The 8,843-nt window shown below is 38.6% G+C and overlaps 1 long non-coding RNA gene across 1 annotated transcript in view; it reads left to right on the forward strand.

Moving 5' to 3' along the window:
- Nucleotides 1–4,722, forward strand: part of LOC107275164 — a 19,925-nt gene extending 15,203 nt beyond the window's left edge. Inside the window, exon 3 of the long non-coding RNA XR_001539636.2 lies at nucleotides 3,319–4,722. This is a non-coding gene — a long non-coding RNA (uncharacterized LOC107275164). The remainder of the gene's footprint in view (nucleotides 1–3,318) is intronic.
- The last annotated feature ends 4,121 nt before the right edge of the window (nucleotides 4,723–8,843 follow it).

Genomic DNA, 8,843 nt, shown 5'->3' on the forward strand with positions numbered 1-8,843 from the left:
CCTAATCTCATTCTACTCTCGGCAACGACGAACGAGGGACTCGCGCGACTCCACGATTGTTTTCCTTAATAATGGCAGCAATTGCTAAGACAATACGTCGACATTCGCTACGAAAGCACTAGCGCCCTCTGTATTCGTCCCACTTCGCCTGGCGCAATTATTGGAGAATGTTATGGCTATTCAAAAAAAAAAAAAAAAAAATCGATTCCTTGATCGTAATTTGAAATTGAATAATAAATTATTGTTTCGATAAATCCTATCGATTGGTATTTGTTTTATACGTCACTTATTTTCATAATAATATTTTGTTTTACGTACTATACGCGTATTTCTCAATCACCCCGTATATGCTTTTCATGCTGTTCATTAATATGTACCTGCATACTTGTTCTCTATTTATGATTTGTACCTTTGTGACGTAGGGCCATTACGTATACGCATATGTATAACTCCCTGCCGATTGTCTTATGCAATTTATGTGCACAGTGCTCGTACACGTTTCGGCCCCTTCTCTGTTTTGTCCATAAGCAATGCGTGTTGTACAACGTTACAAAGAGTCTTCGCTAGAGTGCGTTTCAAGGTAGGGATTTATATAGGTATCTGATGACTGTTTAAGGTACCGAATGATCCGCACGGTATAATAAGCTCTGTGGGTATTAGAAATACATTGGTAATAATGCGTGGTAGTGTATAAGTATGTTTTGCATAATACCAAAGACCACCCAGTGGATCGATAGTTATTGCCGAGTGTATAAATATATTAAATCCTTAAGTCTCCTGTACAGTGTGTTCGAGCCAAAAGTGCCTTATAGAAGGATTGGTCTGGATTATCGACAGTACCGATAGAGTCGATTACACGATTAGGGATGACGATTATGAATAATATCAATTATACGTATTTTAAATTACTTTTATCGTGACGTAATATCAGATTTAACCTACTACCTTGTATGGTACAGCCGAGTATAGGAGTGATTGGTATTACGGATATTAGGAATCTATAAAAGGAATTGTGTGATTTATGAAGTTTTGTTATCCGTACGAAATTATTATTAATCGTGATGTGTTAATATACTTCCGGTTCTTTACTGTCATTTATAGTTGCTTGATATATATTTAATGAATTTTGGAAAAACATCGTCGTACGTAATATTTTTGAATTTTTCGATTTTCACGAGAAAATCAAATTTTTTCGATTTCATCGAAAATCGGTCTACGTTCATTTTTCACAAGGGGTATATGTGGCTATTGCTTCAGGATTTTTGGAAATTTATATATACTCTAACCTAACCGGCGGTCAGGCTGATACGGTCGCCTTGGTACGTACTACGGCAATGGGATCAAGGCGTATAGATACGTGGGGTGAATATAGGGGGTGGCTTAGAACAGGTTATCAACGATGTGGGATATGTTGTCACAGCGGAAGAAATAAGGGTGCAGAGTGAGAGGGGTAGTAGAATCGGAGTGAAGTATCGAGGGGTTGAGTTTAGAGCGGGAGCAGGGAGGGGTAAAGACCGAGGTGGAGGTGGGTATGCTTGAACGCGAGCCAAATAGCTTCGATATATCGTAGGGGTTGGGCATTATTAAATCATGCTGCAGTTGGTAATTCAGTTTCCGGCAACGTGCCCGGCCTTGGTACGTGTCTCGTGTCGATTATCGAGCGACAACAAGCTTCGGGATATCGGGAGGCCAGCGGAGGCTGCGAAACGGTCCACGGGAAGATTACTGACCTGGGGGATGCTGGGAAAAATTCAATGGATTTTTTCAAAAAAAAATTAACGATCTTACGTTTTCATCTGGAGGTATTGGATAATTTTTGATAGCCCCTTATCATAAAAAAAAATTATTTCCACCCTTATCTAGCCCAGCGAATAAATGTAACGGGTGTCTTTTTTATTTTCTATAATTGCCGATCGGGGGCTTTTGCTTTTCATGGATTCACGTGCATTGGTCTTTGCAGTAATTAATACTAATTTTTGGAAATCACGGTCTTACATGGTTTTGAATGCTGTCTGTGTATATATTATAAAGTTATCAGAAATAGGTTACGGCGCGAAGGCTCTTATAATCGTGGTCAATAATAAAGTATCGGGTTGTAATTCATAGTCGATAGCCATTTGTTATCTGAACGTCGAATATGTCAGAGGGGTGCGTGAGGGTAATGGCGTTATTAAATAGGAACCCACCCGCTTTGAATTTCCCGTGAGACAAGTACGTAGTAAGGTATCAAGGTATCTATCTACCTATGGTAGAACGTATATATACAGGTATCCATATACGTTTTCGTAAAGGTGCCCGACCAAGTGCATCCCACGGGATTCCAAATTACGAGATAGCTTCTACCCATCAGCATTGAAGTTCGGGCTGCAAGCTGCCACTCTACGTGTCTGACAGGGTTGATTATTAATTCAAAGCGGTTCGGTACCGGCCACCTCTTTAATATTTATGTCGAGCCCGTGTTCAAATTAATGCTACACTATTTTCACCCTTATTCGTTCCTCACGAATTGGCCACCCTGTATCGATATAGATATAATATGTTTAATCTTATTTTGAAAAAAAAGATTGAGGTTGTTACGACCGATAAAAAATTTTGTCCCGCACGAATATTCATTTAAAAAAATTTTTTTTTCTGCGCCAAAGATTTTGGAAAATTTTTGAAAACCGATGGTGCTCCGTACGAAGAAATTTTTCGGGTGGCAAGTGCGACTGTATCGAGGTTGTTAATGATATGGCTATGGGGAAAAACATGAAAAATCGTTAAGCGATCTTCACACCTATAAATTCAACGGTCTGGTGCGCATGCGCACACACGGGTGATGTATCGCTAACTTGTAGCTGCAGTGTGAATGCCACGGTAAAATAAATTCCCTATGACACTTCCTAGTTGTCAAACGTTATAAACGGCCCAGCGTGTTCGCCACCGAGCGTAGCTGCCTGCGTCGTGCGATTTTTTTTGTCTCTTACTGTACCCCTGCATCCCCTCTGATATCTTACTTCAAGCTTTTTGCAGGTTTTTTTTTTTTCGAAATACTGCTGGAATATATTTCCCATGCTTCTAGTACGTTCATCTTACTTGTTCTGTCCCACCCTTGTTTCACCCCTTTTTCGTCATTTTCTACCCATAAAGTCGTTAGCGCAAGTATAGGTATATTTGATCTTGTAGTCGGGCGGAGGGGAGGGGGGGTAAATTTAATAAGAAATAAATTGAAAATTTTTTTCAATTAAAATTGGTATCTAATTTTTTAATTTTCATATCCGATTCATTGGGTGTCGTAATGAAATTGCATTTCAATTGGTGGCGTATAAATTTTTTCAGGTTACTGTACCCTGTAGCGAAGCCGAACGAACACGAGTACTCACGATATTGCACGAGTGTGACGTGAAACTGAGCGAATTGGAATAGACGAATAGAGGGAACGACAGGAATGGGACTGCTGAATCGAACAATGGTTGAAACATTCTGACGCAATTGCTTTTCGCGAGTACGAGTCGTGCAAAAATATTTGCCGAGGTCTCGCGAGACGTCGACGCCAAGCGTCGCTTTTTCAAGTACGCCAGCCATGGAAGGACAGTCTCTTTGGAAATTTTGAAGCATCGAATTCCCCATATGGCACTCCCAGCGTATTTTCCGTAAGATCAGAGAAAATGGTTTGTAAAAAAAAAAATTTATTTTCCATTCATAACATTTCCTATCGAGACACCGTTCCATCTCCGGTGTGGACGAACCCTTTTATCCTTACGTTACTATTTGTCCGTAAGAAAAATTCGAAAAATTCCTCGCAGAGTTAATCGAGAAATTAAAAAAAATTTCTATGTATGCAGATATACATATAGTCTACGTTTGTAGGACTGGAAGTATTTATAAAATTTCAAATTTTTTTTCGCCTGTTTTTTTTTTATGATTTCCGGTAACACCGGTCGGTATGAATAATTCGAAATGAATAATTTTCGATTTGAATGTAACGTTGAGAATATTTCGAATTCTTGACGTTGGCATTACCATAACGCTCGAGTGTCTATTTGCGGTTGGCAGTAATGCCGCGCTACAATTCGAATCTCTGCTTGGCATTGTCTTCAATTAATTTGCCTTGCGAATCGGAAGAGAGCGAGAGAGAGATCTAGAGGGCTTAGAAGAGGCAACAGAGCGAAAGAGAGGGAACGCTCCATAGCCCGGTAATATAATTCCTCTTAAATACTATAAAATAGAGACTAATTACACTTCTTTACGAACAAAAGATCATTTATTTTCATTAGCGTCCCCCGACTGCCACCCTACAACGACGGTAATAGCCAAATTTCAAAAAGTCCGTAAAATCGTTATTCGATCAAAGACACAGATGCACTTTATAAAATTTATAGTTATAAATAAATTCGTAAAAATTAAACAATTGAAACAATAAATGGTCTACCTGTCCAATGAGTTCGAATCGTTGAATAAAAAATTTCATGTAATACGTAATTTGAATTATTAACCTTGAGAATCTCGTTCCTTATCCGTACACTTTGACAATTAACTGTCACCGTGAAAGATGCCACTACAAGTTTACCACAATTATGGATATAAAGTGACGTAGGCAATGGTAATGGGAACCCAGGCATAATATCCTTGTGGTTACAAATGTTAGATCATTAATATTCCGCATATCTGCGCGGCAGCAGCGTCGGCGGCGGGAACACTAGCGCCGCCAGTGGCGGCCGGGTTAAACTAAATGAAGGTTTGATATAACATTCTTGGGGGAGTAATTAACGACGCCCCGTGACTTCGCTAACTTCGTAACCATTACTTCGCGCTCGACTACATAGGCAGCGGAGACTATTTCATCTCTCAGGAAACCACCTTTCCTACTGCCCCCTATCGTTCTTCAGCTTTTGTGCCAAAGTCTTACCCGCTAGAAATCCTGTGTAGGGTAGTAGAAACACAAGGCACGATGTATACCTGTATACAGGAGTCCTCGTTAGGGATTTTAAAAGCACTGTAGACACTGAACAAAAAGCTATTGAGAATTCGCAAAAACAGTATATAGATATATATAGTCTTAAATAAATATTTTATACAGAGTCCGAACCCGTCTTTTAAAATTTAAAATTGTAATTTTTTTGGCGTATTTTTCAAAATGAATATCAAAATTTTTTAATTATTTTTGTAAATAAAAAATATATATACTCCACGTGACATATTCAAAATGCCTATCGCCTATCGAATTCATCAAGGATCCAGACGCTGTAAGACGTTAAATTTTTAATGATGCCGCTAGGTGCTGCTGCCGTCGCTATTGACTCGTTGCAGAACCTCAGGTGGAATTGACGCGTAAACCAAGTTTTCACAGAGAAGACCGTGGATGACCTGAAAAGATAATTTCTTAAAAGACCAGGAAACCTTTGCCAAGACTTCTCAGACAGAATTTAACAAAGTAGAGTTGCTACCAATGAGATATTAAACGGGTCAAATGGTTAGAGAGAGAGAGAGACGGAAAACTTTTCATACTAAGCCTGTCGCTGGCTGGTAATTATTATTGAATAATTTTAAACTTTCAGGTACCCCCCTCTCGCTCTTGGACAAAGTCTACTCGTGTATCCCAAAGACAATGGCTTTTATCAAGGCGGCCATTATGATTTCTAATAAATAGAATATTGGAGAAACGTCCTGTGCTTTAATTCGAGAAAGTTACCATTTGACAATGGCTATTTACGTGTAAAGCTAAGTTTCTTCGAAATTTAAAACGGGTGACGTCACGGAACATAATTTTTCAAAATTTTCATTTTTTCCAAGACCAACGATTTTTTAATAATTTTTCAAAAATTTCTTTTACCACGGCAATATTTTGCGAGGTTCGATATCTCGCGAATTGATGAACCGACTGGGTTTAATTCCTGTAAAATTGCCTGTCCCCTTTTACAGCGTTATTCGAAAGAGGAACCTGAGTCCGGTGCCAGAATTGCAATAACGAGAGACGAGCTAACTCAATCGACTCCTATTACCAGGCTCCAGCTGGGCAAAAGTAGTTACAGTCTGATCGTAGTTCAGTTTCCTTAGTAATGCATTACCATTACGAGAAATCGATGGAGTCGAATATACGTGCAGCGTGTAGGCGCAAATTGGCTATGAAAAAAATGAACAATTATTCCCATGTTATTGAACGATCCTAATAGATATTTAAGTACAGAGCGAACTGTACACTCTTAATATACGTATACACGATACAATTTAAATAGAGGTATTTTTATTATTTTTTCATTATAAGGGGTTTCGATGCCCATACGCGAGGGCAAGTAATAAGATATAAAAAGTTAGGTTAGAAATGATTTTTTGTAGAGGTCGATTCAAAAGTACCCACCCGAAGGTGGCTCCACCATATAAATTAGATGAAACTAACTTCGGTCGGTTGGATAGTCGTTGATAATTGAATATTTGGTAAATAAAGTTGAATTAAAAAAAAAAAAATTTTGATTTTCAATATGAAACAATTAATCAACTTTCCCATAGTTCCTGATCAATCAAAGGTAAACGTAAGTCCCGTAGAAGATTTGGACGTGCCTCAAGATCCCGCTGAAAGGATTCATCCGCTCTCATTTATTTCCTTTCATTCGTCGCTTCGCCTTGATGCCAAAGCGAACTCGTGGAAAGCTGCGCTCAAGAATCGTAATAATGAGAACCAACCGTACTGGCACAATCGAGTTGCTCGGCTTAGAGCGCTTTCTAGCGGACGCAAAAGTAATTACAGTTTGTTAGGATAGTTGCAAACCCATTGGAATCCAATCTAAACCAGCAGAAATAGACAATTCCAAAGATTGCTATCGGAGTATCGATCCGATCGATGCCGATCGATCATTAGAATAAGAGGAAGAACATTAAATTACCTGAAGAGCATAATAATAATAAAATCAATTAAACTCATTAAAATCCCATTAAAACATAATTTTGCTTAAAAAATTATTTTTTCATTGTATAACAATAAATTTTTTTTATTTTAACCTCTATTTTTTTTTATTCTAACCTAACCTCAAACGAACAAGGGACATGACTCCGGGCACGAGTTTCCATGTCGACGTCACGACTGCACAATTTAGTAACGCGTCGCGGCCACGTAAACCTATCACGCTTCTCCCAACAGTATGAAGTTGGCAACGCGTCCGGTGCAGGAATATTTGTTGGGAAGCGAATCGTAACTTTAAGAAGAGACACCACCGAACGTGTTTGCATGGCCGCAGCCTCTGTTTCAGTCTCATCCCTGTTCCCTGTACCTCGTCCCTTCGCCCTTTCGCAGGCTGCGCTACCCTTTGCCAAAAGCCAATAGCAGTAACCAACGGGCAGAAAGCAGAGGCCGGGAGATATAGGAGCAGCAGTAGCAGCAGCCTCGCAGCTCCTGCCACGTCCGGTAGCAAATACTCGCTTTAATTAAAGAGACCACGCAATTCCGTCCTTGAGGTTAGATTCTCAAGGGTCGCGCACAAACGAAATCCTATACATATTGGAGATGGGTTTATTTATGTATACCGGGTGTACGCTTTGGAAAGATATCAAGACTGAATGTGGTTACCGATATATGTAACAACCTGTACATGGTATACTGAGCTTATGAGCTTACTGACAATTTTGTTAAGTCCAAAAGGCTATTGAGCGACATATGGGAATTACTTCGTATGATAAGAAAATTTCGCAGGTCCATTTAACTAGTGACAGATATAAATGAAAAGAAGATTTCGCAAAATTTTTTTTAAATTGATAAATTTTTTTTTTTAAATTTTATTCTTTCGGGTCTTACGAATACGTTATAACGAAACTACGTGTTGATTATGTAATCTGTAATTGTCTAGATTATATGTTGTACAGTGGATAAACGCTGTTGTAACATTTTTTTTGGTTTTCAAAAAAATCCAGCATTTTCAAAAATTCAATTTTCAACCTTATACCTGTACTGTTCCAATATTTCAAAATCCGACACCGATGGTCCTTTATTTGATCCCTTGGGTACTACGGGTAGATTATACTCTCTAATTGGCGCTTTACCGCGTTATAAAGTTACAAGTCAAGTCGAAATAATGAAAGAGCACAGAACGTCCTGGAGCTTAGATCCCGCGGCCGTGTCCATCCCTTTTGGCTAAAGACTAGTATTCACGTGTAACACGAAGCTCTGCTTGCGAAAGGGTAGCGACACCACGAGGGTTGCCGTAGGGTGCTGGGATACGGTATGTATGGTGAATTTATAATGCACGGACACAATTATTCCAAAAATGCTTCTAATTAAAGGCAGGGCTTAGCAGGTTAATTGCACGCTAAGCTTAAAGCTGGGTCGGTTTAAAGCTTTAAGCCTTTCCCATCGACTGTTATTCTTTTTGTCTGACAATGGCTTTCGCGTGGAGCTACGTAAAATCAAAGCGGAATTATTTTTTTGGTTTCGGTATCAAAATTTTTTTTTCACTCATTGCATACAGCGCGTATAATTTTTATGCTGATAATTAGCGTAAATAGTAACAGTAAAAGACAATTAATGGCCGTCATTGATATCGAGGACGAATTAAACTTAATAAATGATTTTGATTTAACGAATAAATTAGCCCTTGATACGTTTCTGAATGATTATTACCATTATTTTTATTATATTAACGCGTCAATTAATTATCCAGCTATTTTTAAATTCTAATCTCTAAAATTCAATGCTCGCCTTTTTTTTCAAGGGTAAACACAGAATATTTCTTTTAATCGTTCACCCTTACTTTTACGAGCCTTGTGAATTTACCTTTATCATATTGGTATCGATTATCGATTGTTGTTCCCTTGGCCGTAGGGGATTCTAATTTTAGGAAAGCACTGTTAACGTGACCTATATCTATTATTTATGA

Source organism: Cephus cinctus, unplaced genomic scaffold (genome assembly GCF_000341935.2).
Source record: "Cephus cinctus unplaced genomic scaffold, Ccin1 Ccin1_scaffold0123, whole genome shotgun sequence".
Lineage (NCBI taxonomy): Eukaryota > Metazoa > Arthropoda > Insecta > Hymenoptera > Cephidae > Cephus > Cephus cinctus.